Source organism: Ascaphus truei, chromosome 1, assembly GCF_040206685.1.
Source record: "Ascaphus truei isolate aAscTru1 chromosome 1, aAscTru1.hap1, whole genome shotgun sequence".
NCBI classification, from domain to species: Eukaryota; Metazoa; Chordata; class Amphibia; order Anura; family Ascaphidae; genus Ascaphus; species Ascaphus truei.
Genome location: NC_134483.1, coordinates 230,644,674 through 230,662,205, shown reverse-complemented (window position 1 = coordinate 230,662,205; position 17,532 = coordinate 230,644,674). Strand labels below are relative to the sequence as shown.

Here is a 17,532-nt window from a genome sequence, read left to right as displayed (position 1 = left end):
CAGAGATATATATATATATATATATATATATATACAGTGGTTGACAAATCACCAAAAAATCTACTCGCCACACAAAAAAATCTACTCGCCACCTAGTACCAAACGTGTGCTGCTTGGGCCAATATTTACTCGCCCGGGGGTTAAATCCACTCGCCCGGGGACGAGTAAAGTAAACAAACTTGGCAGCCTTGTTCATCAAGTCAAACAACTATCAGGCACCAAAAACAGACCATGCTCACCTGGGCAGGGACTGTTTGTAACATTCCTATGTGCTGTGTACCATGCCCTATACTGTAATTGTGAAGTGCTTGGAGTCCCATTGGGAGAAAAGAGCTATATGAAAGAGTTATTATTAAAGTTCATATAAATGTTCAGCTACATATAAACCAGCTGGAAGTGTATATACACAAAATTTATTTGAACACGCATACAGACACCTCTCTGTAACCTAATAGAGAATGTTAAATTGTTGCAATCCAACAGTAAAAAGTATATAACAAGTTCTACTTTATTTATTTTAGCGGACAATGGGTTCTCTGCATGGAAACTGTATAGTCGTAATGAGGGGGAAAAAAATGTATAATCAGGATAACAGTCCTTACCACATCAACTGAGAATCAATGTGACATACTGATACATTAACAGCAATATAAAAAGCAGCTTTAAATGTAAATGGGATCTCTCTATGAATGTAATAGATCATGACAATAGGGGTGTTTTTTTTTTTTTTTTTTTTTTTTCAAGCATTGTAATTAAAATATATACAAAATTATTCCAAGCTAGAGAACACATTTTTTTCAGTTTTCAGACACACAAGGAGATTAAGTGACTTGCTTATATTAAGTGCTTATTCACTAAACACGTGTACTATTATTTTGTGCAGCAAGTCAATTGATATGAATGGGATGCAGTTTACGGCCATCCACCCTTTTGTAGTGAGAGATGTGCAAACATGTTACTGAAGTTTGCAAAATAAATTGAGCCAAATGTGCACTTTACATTTTTAAGGATTGCAAAAACATGCCAAACAGTAAAAATTAACTTGCAGATAAAAGAACTCTTTACATACTGCTATTTTCACAAAAATCTATCATAAATTAGTAATGTTTTTGTTCACGTACTTAGTAAAAAAAAACTAACAAAAGTGCAAATTAAGAGAAATTTGCCAACATTTTTTAACCAAGTACATTTGAAGACATCTCTGATTCTATCTTCAAAAGAACCCAAAATGCATCATGTTCTTATTGATTATATCATTTATTTATTTATTAATAATTTATATTAAAAAAAAAGGTGTTGTAATGCTGGATTACGTTTATCTCATCAATATTAAGGATGAAAAAAAAATCCCAGTTCATGTATTAAAAGTGGTAATATTTAATGAAGACGCACTGGTTTACCACTGCTCAAATGCATTCAGAAGTGTATTTAAAAAAAAAAGGAACCCACCATGGTTTATAAAAAAGAAAATTGACAGATCTCTAAAGCAGCAAGCGTTTGCTATTCTGTGAGAAGTAGTTTGTCGTACAGGCCCCTAGAAAGAGTTGCTGACTAGTAATATTTCTGTGGAAATCTCGACCTGCCAGTTCGATGCTGCTCACCGAAAAATAAGTCACATTTATTTTACAAAGCCATATATGTAAAAAATGTACATGTCTTTCCTTAACTTCTTTTTATCCTTCAATGGATATGCCACAACCTGAAATTATCTATGAGAAATGGCCACCATTGTAGCTTTGTACAAACAGTTTCATAACAGCCAGGATCATTAAGACTATGGAATTGCTACTGGGTGCTTCCTCTGCCAGGTATGACCTTCCCTTAACAAAACCTGTATGTATTGTACATACTGTGATATTTTTCATTGCGAATTTTGCAGGTAGGCTTTTGGACCAAAGAATACCAAAAAAACAAAAACAAAAAACAACAACAACGTGAGAAAAAAACAACAACAAGATTAGAGCAGTAGGTACGGTGTTAAAGGACTCGGTGCTCTAATTGTTTGGAAACTCCAACCCATGATGCTTGATTGTGAGAGAGGTTCATATACATAGACTGTGAAAATGGGCGCTGTTAAATGCATGCTGCTAAAATGTAATTATATTGAGAATTTTCGTATGCCACCTATAGATTAAAAGATATTTATTGTATATAGGCCTTAGCGGGCAATTGGCTAAAAACTTTGCCAAGTCAATGTGCAATCGGCAGCTCCAGGTTTGATTTAATTAGCCCATATGGGTCCTATACAATAAACACAAAAGGGTGCTTTATGCTTTACAAAATTCTGAAAATGGAGCAAAGCCCTCTTTACCCAATTAAAGGGTGAAGTAAACAAAATTACAAATTTACAGTGCTAAATGTCCTGTCCAAGCCCCTTGATCACTGAATATGGTCCTACAGTATTCCCGCTCATGATGTATTCAGTCATCTACGTCATGAGGGGGTTAGACAGTGCTGGAGCAGGGACAATGAGAGCCGGGTGCAGGCAGCGCATGGAGCAGAGGAGATCAGGTATGTGGAACCCCCATACCGCCTCTCCGTTAGCTCATACAGGAGCGAACAGAGATCAGGTATGTGGAACCCCCATACCGCCTCTCCGTTAGCTCATACAGGAGCGAACAGAGATCAGGTATGTGGAACCCCCATACCGCCTCTCCGTTAGCTCATACAGGAGCGAACAGAGATCAGGTATGTGGAACCCCCATACCGCCTCTCCGTTAGTTCATACAGGAGCGAACAGAGATCAGGTATGTGGAACCCCCATACCGCCTCTCCGTTAGTTCATACAGGAGCGAACAGAGATCAGGTATGTGGAACCACCATACCGCCTCTCCGTTAGCTCATACAGGAGCGAACAGAGATCAGGTGTGGGGGTCACTGTACAAGCAGAGGATAAACGCTGCAGTGGGTGTCCCATTCAGAAGCATAGAACCCCCTCAGCGTTAACCCTCCTAGGCCACAATCTACAGTTTCCCCAACGCCGCTGACTTTTGCTTATTTGTCTGTGGTGCCAGGGACAGAAAGTCTGGCTACATCTGTATGTCTATATCATCTTTGTCCAGCAGTGGATTGACCAGGGCTGGATTCCTCCTCGATGATCCAGGTGCGGAGGTTGCAAACCTTTTTTCTTTTCAGTTAATACTCTACATACATCTCTCCATACTTCGTGTACAAAAACAGAATATATATATATATATATATATATATATATATATATATATATATATATAAAACAGTTCATCCACGAGGTCTGAATCTTGAAATAGAAAGTACAGATTTTATTCCATCATATTTTATTTTTTATTTTTGTTTTATCTCACTATTCTTATGATTTGTAATATTATATTTATAGTTATATTATCACCTGCCCCACAGGATTTAGTAATATCCCCCTCACATTTTATATTTTTTTTTAAACCGTTTCTGATATTGTCTTTTAATTATCACATTGTTGTCTTCATTTGTACCCACTGTTTACTAATTTAATTACATTTATCAAGTTCAGCAATTTTATTGTAGATGGCATTTGGATGGCCCACTTTATTTTCTTTAAATAATTTTTATAATGCTTAGTGTTTCAATCAGACTACAATACATCATTATTGTATCAGATTCTGCTTTTAGTATTTTGTAGATATTTTTCCTTTGTCTTACTATATTTATATACAATTTTCCCCATCAACTAAACGTTTATCCACTTTGTTTTAATATTTTATTATTTGATATGGTCCATTTACACCTAGAGGTTTTTATGCAAATAAAACATTCACGTTTCTTAACTTTGGCAAAATATGGGTTAAATAGTGTTCATATGCTGTGGACTATAACCTATTTAGGTGGATAATGTCATGTCTAAGCCACTACCCTTGAGGAAGCAGATACGCGCTATGAAACGGATAGGGTGATATCCCTCACTACTCCAGTCATTGGATCAAAGGCTCTTCCAGTATGACACTGGCAGCAGTTTGAAGAAGTGCTGTGCGTTTCAACAATTCAGAAGTGTGGTACGTTCCAGAGTTCAATGGCAGAGAGAATAATAATGGCCAGTCTCCTTCACATATCATGTATAATGGGGTCAATGTAGTAAAATAAGAGCAGGATGTCTCTATAGAAGGACTTGGATAAACAGGAAACTTGGACAGGTAAAACGGCAGATGAGGTTTTTATTCAGATAAACTAAAGGTTATGCATTTGGGGATGAATAGTAATGTTACATACAAACTAAATGGGACAAAATTATGTCAATCCTTAATGGAGAAGGATTTTGGATTGCTTGTAGGTAGCAGTCTTATCAATAGTGCCCACTGTCAGCTGTTGGCTGCAAAGGCTATTGGGTTATCATGCATAAAACAGGTATGAATGGAAGGGAAGACAGCATCATTTTGTCACTGTATTTACTGTAAATCCTTAGCAATACCACACATTAAAAAAGACTACAGTTTAGGGCACCGCTCCATAAAAAAAGACAAGATGGAACTGGAAAAAGAGCAGATTAGAGCCACCAAATTAATAGAGGGGATTGTAGGTCTGATTTGTTTAAAAAAAAAAAAAAGATATTCAAAATAGGTTTGTTTACATTATTAGAAAATAGGTGTCTAAGAGGGGATATGATAACGGTGTACAAATATACTCAAGGACAATACAATTAACTTTTCATTCCAAGGACTGTACAAAATGACATTTGGGCATCTCTTCAGATTAGAGGAAAGGAGATTTCACCAGCAGCAAAGGAAAAGGTTCTTTACAGTAAGGGCATTTACCAACAATTTTAGAAAGTGACAGAAGATTCAAGGATATATTTAAAAAAAAAAAAAAAAAAAAAAAAAAAAAAAAAAACAAGGAAAGGTATACAGGAATTATACCAAATACATTAAACATACGAAGGATCTTGATCCAGGGAGACGTCTGATTGCAGTAACCGCAATCAGGAAGGAATTTATGTTTTTTCCTTACAAGACATAATTGGCTAATGTTTTACTTTTTTTGTCTTTGTTTTGCCATTTCTCTGGCTCAATATAAAACATAGGTTGAATTCAATGGACATTTGTCTTTGTTCAACGTCATTTGCTATGTAAACAATCTGCTTACTTTATCATGTTTCCCACCATTACCAATGACGTCAGATTTGGGCAACATTCGTCATCAGGACATTGCATGGCAATGCTTTACTAGTCACTATGGCATGCCATGGGTAAATAGTTAGACTGATGTGACGTTTCAGGACTTTTAACCCTTTAGTTACCATAGCATGAAGGCAAGCATGATGTATGCCTTCATTACCACGTTATCAAGCGAATCATTCAAGTCTTTTAATCATCAATTATGACAGGTATATTTTAAAAATCAGTATTAAACCTGGTATCTTCAAATGGTGAAGAAAAAACCTGAACCCTCCAGTACCAACAGATATCTATAAGTATTCAAATTACCTGTTACTTCCCAAGAACATTGTGAAAATATCATTTTTATTTAATACGGCGATAACTTTTTTCAGGGGAAAGGTCTGAAACTATTTTCTGAATTTATTAAGTAGGACCCTATGAGATTTTCTAATCGAAATACATGCATGTACAATGTGAAAGAGGATGGAAAGCAAGCAATAAAACATGCAGGGCAATACAAGATGTAAAAGGTAGGAAGTGTTGCCAGTGTTAAAAGCCTCTTCAGTATATTGGGAAAAATGAAAATCAACCGCAAAACATTGGCTACTCTAGAAATGGCACAAGTAAAACTTTAGAATTTCTTTGGAAATTCACATTATATAAAAACCATGCAACAGGGCACATTATTAAGCACCACCAGTCCAAATACAGGATTTCAAGTTAATTTTAAAAGCTGTACACTAATCCTAGGATTTCAAAAGTTGCAGGGGTCCGTATACACTTTACAACTTGTCAGAACTACAGCTAAACCCCGTTATAACGCGATCCGTTACAACGCGAATCCGCTTATAACACAATGCAAACGTGGCTCCCAATTTTCGTATTTACGAATACTTTACAACACGATTATTGGTATCTTAAATACTTTATTGTACAAGGCATACAATAGTACATTATTTGTAACGCGGTCCGCTTATAACGCGATGTGATTCTTTGGACCCCAAGCACAGCGTTATAAGGGGATGAGCTGTACTTCCCAACTCACTGATTACTGCATCTTTTCAGTCAGTACAGTATGTACATATTTCTACAGAAAGCACAAGTGTTGCTGCGTAATATAGGAAATAAGCGTTCTCATGTACATATTTTTTAGGTTGCCACTTTCCATACTTTCTGGCCCCACTTTTCACAAGCCAATTCCCACAGGTCGTCAAAAGAATATCACTTCATGCTATCATGGCCCTGTGCAGTAACGCCCTCCCATGGAATCACAGGAACAAACTGGGAATAGACATCATGGGGAGGCCCAGGAACGTCCGTGGCATGTGACCGCCCTGGAAAACGCCGAATATGAGTACCACATACATGGCCATCTGCATTTCCTAACGGTTGTAGTGCAAACACTCCAATATTTCCAACTAATATTTGAAAAATTATTAGAAGGCTTAAATAATTATATATATAACTGTAACAAAGTACACAGAAGGTGTTACATTCATGAGTACTTTGGTTTAATGCACGTTCCAAATTCATTAGTAAGTCAAATGAATGCAGCAATCCTTTGGGTAAACATTATGAGCCCATTGGTTGCCAAAGTGACCAGGAACACATTGTTTTCAATCTAATTCTGGTCCATCAAGAGCCAAATTTTATAAGTGTTGTTCTTCCAAAGTGCAGATCTATTGCATTGTAATAAAAACACAAACCTGCCGCAGACTCGTTGTCTGAATACTTTATAACATGTAAAAAAAAAAAAAAAAAAACATTTACAATTTGTTTTGAATGTATATAGCAGCATTACTTTGTGGAATAAGTGCATTTTCACCAAGGTGTCGCATATGGAATGTTTTGTTTAGTACAAAGGAGAAAATCCCTCTACCAATTGTAATCACACAGCCCTCTTTTTTAAATATACTGCCATGTATGGACTAGAAAAAAACAAATATTACACCAACTTCTTCCACCCATTTCAGCATTAGTAGCCATACTGGTTTATTACTTCCTGTAAAAATAATAAAAAATAAAAATTGTATGGCCTATATAAAAAAGTAAATGTTTCTAACCTACAGCAGCACTGATGTATGAGTTTTAAAAAGTACTGGTAGTTATAGTGGTGCCTTATAGCATGTTAAGCCAGAAACAAGCCGTGTGTGTTTTATTGGGGCAACAAATAGTTTCCAAACTTTCAAATTTCACATGAATCTCTCATAGGGCAATTATACAGACGACAGTAAACAACTTTTTAAACATGCATCGAATATTTTTTTCTTTTGCTTGAAATTTCAGCCAAAAAGAAACATTTGATTCTGCACATGTAGTGGTTTCTGACTGATATGATTGTTCTCACAAGTGTGGCTTCATGGTTTATACAGTTTACAAAACATTCTACTAAATATATACCTGTGCATTTTGAGTACCCATTCAGGCTGTTGTACTGTTGATCCCCTCTCACTTAAGTTTGAAGTGATTTATACAGCTTGTACAAAGATCCATAACACAATAATACTAGACTGTACTGTGCCTCAGTCCACCTGAATTGCCCAAAGTACAAACCATGTTGCAAGTATTATGGAAACGTACATACAGCTATTTAAAATGACTTGCAAGGCTTCGGTAGACATACATATTTCTCATTTAAACCATTTATACATACCATGTAACATTCCCTAATATTGTATTTCATAAACAGATTAGGACCATCAATCTCTGAAAAACAAATATACATTTTGATCTATACTCAGTTAAAAAAGTATGTGCCTATTTAATTTCCTTTATTTCTTATGGTCATATTTATGATTAAGTTAGTCAGAAGGGAGTTGAGTTATGGGTGCAATCACAACAGTAACTCATCTTGTGTTCGTTATAGAATAGAAAATGCTGCAAACCCACCAATTCTCACAAGCTAGTTTACAACTGCTAATTGTATCTTTCTATAATACATGGTCAGTATACGGAAACCGACGGGGAGAACTTTGAGGTGTGTAACACCTAAATGTAAACCTCGCAACCTAGTGTAATCTGCTTCTCTAAAGAAGATTCAATATCGCAAATACCGGAAGAATGTCTCCATCACACTCAGGATGAAGCATATCTCCGTTAGGTGGACATTTCAGGTTATTTTTTATTATAGCAGGAATAGAAAGTACACCACTTTTTAAGGGGATCTCCCTAGTCAGGTGTGTTTCTGCTATAATAAAAAGAACGTGAAATGTCCACGTAACTTAGATATGCTGGATCCTGAGTGCGATGGAGATATTCTATTATATCTGAGATGTGAGCGGAGGGATTCTCTCAACATCTTCAGCACAGTATTGAATTGCTACAGACGCCAATGAAAACAAATGCTTCTATCCCTCATTTGTTTAAAGATTCTAGATTACAAAGTAAATTTGAACTTATTTACATCCTGTTTAACATGTATATGCTCATCTTTTCTTCAGCGCCACTTAATTCAAGCCTATTAGCTACTTATGTTTGATGATGGCTTCGTAAATTACCATTCAAAACAATGCATACCCTATGAATAAGGAGCCACTCAAAACTAAATTCAATTGAACTGCATCCGATTTTCTTAATTGAAAATTGCATCTCCACTAAACCCGCAATGTATTTTTCTACTCCAAAAACAAAACCTGAAAAGAGAAACTGAAGAGATTTAAACTATTAGCTTTTCGCTGCCCTATTGATGTACCCGTTGCATCACTGGCCCTGTTGACGTACCAGATACATCATATCGGAGTTTTGCTCGTTTTCTAGGGGCTAGATCGTCTCACTGCTGCACCGGAGAATTAAGCCCCATCTAAACAAAAGGGGAGGGCACTCCACTTTCGAAGGCAATCATGGTCACGTCATTGCTGCCGAAGCAATCCCATTGTCCCATAATATGGAAATCTGCCACCGGGCGTACGACACCAACATGTCACTATCCTTAGTTAAGTTTTGTCCTAGGGACTACCCCTGTAGAAATACTGGGATTCAGTAGGGAGAAATGTAAAGCTGGTAAAAAAATCAATAGGAGTGTCGTATCATTATTTTGATTAGGGGGAAAAGAGCAGGGTAACAGAGAAAAGCCAATGAAGAGAGAAACGAGATGCGAAATTCTTAGCATGGTTATTAAAACATTAGACGTGAAAGAAAAAAAAAAGAGAGAACATTGAGGTTAAAAGAGGAGCATAAGTGTCACAATTAATGTTCAGTGTTGGTATGGATTGACATCTAATAACCAGACAATGCCAGAGGGCTTGGCACAAAATTGCTGTGCCATGCTTTTCTGTTTGCACAGGCAGAAAAAGGACTTAATCTAAAGACAGAGACCATCAACAGTCTGTCAGTGAAATGGGACATGACAGCAGGGGCAGAAAGGGTCTGGACTGACAATTAGCTTGGTATATAAATATGAGAGGACAGGTAAAATTAAAGTCTTTGTGGCTCTTCTTACACTAAATTAGATGCCATTTTTGTTGGTGCAATATATATCTGTACGTTGAGTTCCATCAAATGACTCACAAAGGCTGCGAAGTCCAAAATAAAACCTATGTGCACTGTATTCAAAATAAATAAAAAGCTCTTTCATATGTCATAAAAAAATGTGAATTCTATAGAAGGGAGCACTACTGTTAAATAATGCACCAGCAACAATGTAAAACACTAATGTCTGACACACCTGCATGAATTATGGTCTAGGCGGGTTGGCTAAGCCTGCTCGGGCTGGAAAAGCAGCATCCAATGAGAACCAAAAATATTTAGTGTTGCAGATGCACAAATTAACCTGTGGTTTTAATGTTGCAATTCTGTACTAGCTAAAGTCTCCTGCATTAAAGCTGCCAGTTCCTCCTCCACTCCCCCCCCCCCCCCCCCAATTCAATATGTGCATCAATACAATCCACACAATGATAATTAGCTAAGTTGCCAATCGATCGGTGAAGATTCAGCTCGGGGGTTCACTAAATGGCTGTCAGTGCAGCAGAAGTGGACCAAAGAAGCAAAGTTCTGTGGAGAACATCATGTGACGGACAGTCATTAGATACAATTTTTGCACTGCAAGAGAGAGGACAGGGCTCAAAAAGGGGTATACCAATGCCTGTTTCAACAGAGAAAGGAAATGTGACTTTGTAAATGGTTGCTATAGAAAAAAAATGCTTGTCACTTTATTATACATTAAAAATATCAGTTTTTTTTTTTAAAATGCTACAAGTATTTTCTCATAGTACAGAACTGATTTATTTATTAAACAAAAAAAAATCATGTAGGATAGTGCTTAGCCTGCAGCTTTAATACAGCACTTTCCCTTATTGCGATTGAGAGGAATCTTGGTAAATTTGGTCTGTGAGGTGTTTGGAATATGTGCCAAATTTGGAGAAAGTATACATTCTCAGCTATGGGTAAACAAAAAGTGGGACTTTGTGTTTTTATGGGGGGTTTTTTAAGCTCATTTACAAGATCGTGCCAGCGTATGCTCTCTATTGGTAGCATTTTGATATACAGCTATACCCCGTTATAACGCGATCCGCTGCAACGTGGATCAGCTTATAACGTGGCCTGAGCGTGGCTCCCCAACTCTCTCTTACCTTCTCTTTCCCCAGCTGCTGGCACCACCAAGCAGGCTGAGGACGCGACCCAGCTCCTCAAGCAGCGCCGCATGAATGACGTCAGGTGTGTCTGACTCCGTTACCAATAAAGCTTTGAATAGATGTTTAAAAAAAAAGTAAACATCTATTCAGAGCTTTATTGGTAACGGACGGACGGACGGACGCGGACGCGCACACACACACACACACACACACACACACACACACACACACACACACACACACACACACACACACACACACTCTGCAAGACAGACACCCACTGGGGATAAGGCCCTAACATTAGCTGCTTCCAATGTTTTTTTTGTTACGACATGACGTATCAGTTAAGGCAACAATTTGAATCCATGAGGATTGCTCTTCAAATTCTTTCCCAAACACAGTCTAAGATATGCTCAATTTAATAACTAAAACAAATATTCCTTTTAGATAACCATTAGATCTCTGGGCAAAAAAACAAGCCAAATGTGATCTCCATTATGTTTTCATAAAGCAACAGAGAATCTGGCATCTTGGGGACATATGCATCAAACATCGGCAACTATGGCCTTGCTTCAAAAATGCTGTGCATCAATGTGGCTTTGTGAGCTCCAGAGAGCAACATGTAGTGGTTACAGGAGTAGTAAAGGGAGAGTCAGCGTTGTTTAGCTGTTTAGGTAGCGTTGAGTTCTGCTCCTGAGAGACCTTTGTCACGAGTAAGAAACAAGAAGATTCGTGTGTGTCCCACTCACCCATCCTCCCCCCCGCCCCCACCCCCGCGATGGCACGTGTGAACAGAACACACAGGGCGGGGGGGGGGGGGGGGGTAAGGCTGCGGGGGGCGAGCTGTAGGCATTGGAAGAGGCTGCAGGAGACGAGGCTGTGGGGGGTGAGATGCAGGCATTGGGAGAAGCTGCAGGAGGTGAGGCTGCGGGGGGAGGGTGAGATGCAGGCATTGGGAGAGGCTGCGGGAGGAGAGGCTGAAGCCAATGGGAGACGAAGCGGGAGGAGACGCTGCGGGAGGAGAGGCTGCGGGAGGAAAGGCTGCGGAAGGAGAGGCTGCAGCCAATGGGAGAGGCTGCGGGAGGAGAGGCTGCGGGAGGAGAGGCTGCGGGAGGAGAGGCTGCGGGAGGAGAGGCTGCGGGAGGAGAGGCTGCAGGGAGGAGAGGCTGCGGGGGGAGAGGCTGCGGGGGAGAGGCTGCGGGGGGAGAGGTTGCGGGGGGAGAGGCTGCAGCCAATGGGAGAGGCTGCGGGGGGAGAGGCTGCAGCCAATGGGAGAGGCTGCAGCCAATGGGAGAGGCTGCAGCCAATGGGAGAGGCTGCGGGAGGAGAGGCTGCGGGAGGAGAGGCTGCGGGAGGAGAGGCTGCGGGAGGAGAGGCTGCGGGAGGAGAGGCTGCGGGAGGAGAGGCTGCGGGAGGAGAGGCTGCGGGAGGAGAGGCTGCGGGAGGAGAGGCTGCAGCCAATGGGAGAGGCTGCGTGGAGAGAGGCTGCGTGGAGAGAGGCTGCGTGGAGAGAGGCTGCGTGGAGAGAGGCTGCGTGGAGAGAGGCTGCGTGGAGAGAGGCTGCGTGGAGAGAGGCTGCGTGGAGAGAGGCTGCGTGGAGAGAGGCTGCGTGGAGAGAGGCTGCGTGGAGAGAGGCTGCGTGGAGAGAGGCTGCGTGGAGAGAGGCTGCGTGGAGAGAGGCTGCGTGGAGAGAGGCTGCGTGGAGAGAGGCTGCGTGGAGGGAGGCTGCGTGGAGGGAGGCTGCGTGGAGGGAGGCTGCGTGGAGGGAGGCTGCGTGGAGGGAGGCTGCGTGGAGGGAGGCTGCGTGGAGGGAGGCTGCGTGAAGGGAGGCTGCGTGAAGGGAGGCTGCGTGAAGGGAGGCTGCGTGAAGGGAGGCTGCGTGAAGGGAGGCTGCGTGAAGGGAGGCTGCGTGAAGGGAGGCTGCGTGAAGAGAGGCTGCGTGAAGAGAGGCTGCGTGAAGAGAGGCTGCGTGAAGAGAGGCTGCGTGAAGAGAGGCTGCGTGAAGAGAGGCTGCGGGGGGAGAGGCTGCGGGGGGAGAGGCTGCGGGGGGAGAGGCTGCGGGGGGAGAGGCTGCGGGGGGAGAGGCTGCGGGGGGAGAGGCTGCGGGGGGAGAGGCTGCGGGGGGAGAGGCTGCAGCCGGGGGGAGAGGCTGCAGCCGGGGGGAGAGGCTGCAGCCGGGGGGAGAGGCTGCAGCCGGGGGGAGAGGCTGCAGCCAATGGGAGAGGCTGCAGCCAATGGGAGAGGCTGCGGGAGGAGAGGCTGCAACCAATGGGAGAGGCTGCGGGGGGTGAGGCTGTGGGGGGCGAGATGCAGCCAATGGGCGAGCTGCAGGTATTCGTGCATCCATGTTCACCCGTGGTGTCGGATCCCATGTCCCCTGCTCCGGTTAAGTCCAGATCGCGGCGGCCACTTTTTTTCTTGATCCCGGTTATAACGTGGTCTCATTATGTGGACCCCGAGCACCGCGTTATAATGGGGTTCAGCTGTATACGGAGGTTTGGTAATAAATGGATAGGTTCCTTAAAAGTTAGTAAGTACAAACATAATTTAAAAAATAAATAAATAAACTGTTTATGTACAACTTAACAAGGTATTCACCGACGTTACTATAGTCCTAAATATTTTGTTACAAATGATCTATCCAAGTGGCATGCAGATTTCGCATGATGGCTGATTAAATCTGCAGTATGTACTATTGCGATGTTTCCCCTTCTGCATGAATCCTTCATTAAAGCAGTAATCCACCCTGTTAGATTCCACCTCCCCCCCACCTGATGTCCGAGGATCCCCCGGTCCAGCATAGGGAAAAGATATCTGCCTGTCGGGTACAGAATGTCCACTGAGTCAGGGCTTAGAAAATCAGGGCCAATAGAAATCCATTACAACTTTCTACTGGGGACCTAAGCAGCCATGTTTGTCGCTTTTAGATACCTTTCTAATAAGAAAAAGCAGAGGGTGCCCAGGTGTCGGGCTCCACAGTTAATCTCCAGGGGACCCCAGGTTCAAGAAAGCAGGAGGGAGGGATTGCTGATTTAAACACTCGCTGCCCGCCAGACTTTTATGAAGAGGTGCTGCAGGAGGAGGTAATATTTGAATGCTGTCTCCAATCACCTCTTAATTTAAATTCAGCTTTCACACCTAGGGAGGACAACACCCTGTTTAGAAAAAAACATCTGTGAGCATCCTCACGTGCTAATTAAGGTGACATTTTAAAGCTATATTAGTAAGATCACAGCAGCCCTTGCTGTTTACAGCCATGTTTCAAGTAGAGTGCAGTGTTGGGGTTTAAAAAGGAAGTTCAAAAGGAGTGAACAAGTGGACAACACTTACCGGCCCAGAATCCTGGATTTGAACTACGCTTGAAAGGAGGATATTATCTATCCCAGACATCAAATCTCAGCACATTACTATTGCTGTCATGCTGCCTTTACTATTTATATTTGCTATGGCCTCACTTCTTTTCAAATTATGCACATCTTTCTACCAGCCTCATTATGTCTAACTCTATTCATATATCTCCATCTCTCCTTGCGTCACCACTTCTCAGTTCACATGAACTCCTTTCCTACCTGCACCCTCTGACACTACACAGCTATACCCCTGCACCAAAAACACACCCCTACAAATCATCCTCGCACATTTTCTCTCCATGCTTCTCCACCTTGCTTCTGGAGATATCTCTCCCAATCCTGGTCCCTGCCTTCTTCCTACATGCTCTCGTCCTCGCCTGACAAATGCAACTTCTACTCCTTCTGGTGTCAACCCCTTGAACCTCATACCCATCCCCTGCCACCCTCCTTCCTCTCTCCCATGCCCTTTGGAATGCTCGCTTCCTTTCTAACAAGTTTCTCTCTGTGCATGACTTCTTTCTCTCTCATTCTCTGCTCCTATTTGCTATAACTGAGACTTGGCTCACTCAGCTCTGGAAGCTGCCCTCTCTTATGGTGGCCTTCCTTTCATCCACCCTCCGCGCCCTGATGGCAGGGGTGGAGGCGTGAGGGTCCTGCTCTCCTCTCTCTGCCGCTACCGTACCTTTCCTATTCCTCCCTCTCTTGCTTTTCTTGCCTTTGAGACTCACACTGTCCAGATCTTCTCTCCTCTCCCTTTCCACATGGCTGTCATCTAACGCCCACCTACCTCTACTCATCCTCTTCTGCCTCTCACTTTGAATCCTGGCTCTCTTTCTTTCTCTCCCAAGACTCTCCTGTTCTTCTCCTTGGGGACTTCAATTGACACATTGATGACACCTCTCTCCTTTAGGCGTTCCGCTTTCTCTCTCTAACCTCTTTTTTTGACCTTCAACAGTGGACTGCAGGCAGCACCCACAAGGATGGCCACTACCTAGACCTGGTTTTCACCCAAAAAAGTTTCTCTCTCCGATTTCTCCATTTCCCTCTCTCTGACCATCACCTCATCTCCTCTCTCACTTCTCCCCTTCTCCATCTCCCTCTACCACTTGTTTCTGCAGAAACCTGCGCTCTATTAACCGACCAGCCTTTGATTCCACTTTACGCTCCTCCCTCTCCTCTCTCAGTTCTGCTACAGACCCCGACAATCTGGTCAGGAACTACAACGCCTTATCCTCCTCTATTGATCTACATGCCCCGCTTTCTCTCTGCCATCCTCGCCCTTCTAACCCCAGACCATGGCTAAATCCCCACACGTGCATCCTCTACTTGTTCCTCTGAACGCCTCTGGAGGAAATCTCATACACTCGCAAACTTCCTTCACTACAAATTTATGCTATCCTGTTTCAACTCTGCCCTCTCTCAGGCTAAACAAACCTATTTTTCTTCACTAATCAACACACACAAGCCTAACCCACACCAACTCTTCTCTGTCTTTGACTCTACTTAAACCACCCTCAGCTGCCTCTTCTTCTTCCTCCATCTCACCTCAGGACTTTGCTGACTATTTTAAGGAAAAGGTGGAATCCAAACGTCAGAACACCCCCCCCCCCCGTTTCCTCCTCCCATCCTACAAAGTTGCCCAACTCTCCTCCTGCCTTTCTTGACTCTTTCTGCTGTCTCAGAGGAGGATGCGTCATTACTGATCTCTTCTCCTTCTACCACTTGCCCTCTTGACCCCATTCCCTCCCATCTCCTAAAACCTCTTGGTCCTACTATAATCCCTACACTCACGCACATTTTTAACTCCTCCCTCTACTCTGGTCCCTTTCCCTCCTCCTTCAAACATGCAACAGTTATACCATTACTCAAAAACAGCAAGCTTGACCCTACCGGTCTTTCTAACTATCAACCTGTCTCCCTTCTGCCTTTTGCCTATAAACTCCTTGAACGTCTTGTATTCTCTTGCTTGCTCCACTTTCCCCACAACTATTCTCTCCAAGACCCTCTACAATCTGGCTTCCGCACTGCTCACTCCACTGAAACAACCCTCACTAAAATAACTAATAACCTCCATGCTGCCAGACAGAGGTCATTACACTCTGCTCATATTACTCGACATCTACAGCATTTGACACCATGGACCACCCTCTTCTTCACATTCTCCAGAACAAAGCTCTATCCTGGATCTCCTCTTGCCACTCCCTTCGCACTTTCAGTGTCTCTTCTGCCAACATCTCCTCTATCTATCTCTCTGTGGGGGTACACCAGGGCTCTGTCCTGGGACCCCTTCTCTTTTCTCTGTACACACTTTCTGTAAGTGACCTAATCACATCTCTTGGATTTAAATATCACCTCTATGCTGACACAAATTTACGTTTAAACCCCTAACCTTACACCTGCTGTACAGACCAAAGTTTCTGAATGTCTCTCTGGAATATCATCCTGGATGGCCATCCGCCGACTTAAACTTAACATGGCAAAAACAGAGCTCCTCATACTTCCTCCCAAACCTGGCCCTACTAACTCCTTCCACATTACTGTTGGAAGTACTGTCATTCACCAAGTAGCCCAAGCACGGTGCCTAGGGGTCACACTCCTCTCTTACATTCAAAACGTATCAAAAACCTGTCGCTTTTCCCTCCGCAATATTACAAAGATATGCACTTTCCTCTGGTGCTCGACTGCTTAAACTTTGACTCAGGCCCTCATTCTCTCCCGTGTCGATTACTGTGACCTCCTGCTGTCCGGCTTTCCTGCCTCCCCTACAATCTATCCTAAACACTGCTGCCAGAATCACTCTATTCTTTCCTAAATCTGTCTCAGCGTCTACCCTCCTGAAATCACTCTCCTGGCTTCCTATCAAATCCCGCTTCTCGCACTCAATTCTCCTCCTCACTTTTAAAGCTTTACACTCTTCTGCCCCTCCCTACATCTCAGCCATAATTTCTCGCTATGCACCATCCCGACACTTGCGTTCTGCTCAAGGATGCCTTCTCTCTACACCCTTTGTATCTAAAGCCCTCTCTCGCCTTTAACCTCTGACTGCCCCACACCTCTGGAATGCCCTTCCCCTCAATACCCGACTAGCACCCTCTCTATCCACCTTTAAGACCCACCTTAAGACACACTTGCTTAAAGAAGCATACGAGTAGCACCATGGTTATTACTATATACGATACATAAAGCTTGCCCCCCCCCGCAGACGAACTTACCAAAATACCCTCCTGTCTGTACGTTCTGCCTACCTACCAATTAGATTGCAAGCTCTTCGGAGCCTGGACTGCTCTTCCGAAATGTTACTTTTATGTCTGAAGCATTTATTCCCATGATCTGTTATTTGTATTATTTGTTATTTATACGATTGTCACGTGTATTACTACTGTGAAGCGTTATGTACATTAATGGCGCAATATAAATAAAGACATACATACATACAACGTATGTCATTAGGGCACTGGCGTGTAAGTCAATCAAAGGGTCACCCCACGGCCCCTTATGACGTACACCATT

General features: G+C 42.6%; 1 protein-coding gene across 5 annotated transcripts in view; it reads right to left on the bottom strand.

The window, feature by feature from the left end:
- Positions 1-17,532, bottom strand: part of PJA2 (praja ring finger ubiquitin ligase 2) — a 76,022-nt gene that overhangs the window by 36,908 nt on the left and 21,582 nt on the right. The gene's annotated exons all lie outside the window — the stretch shown is intronic.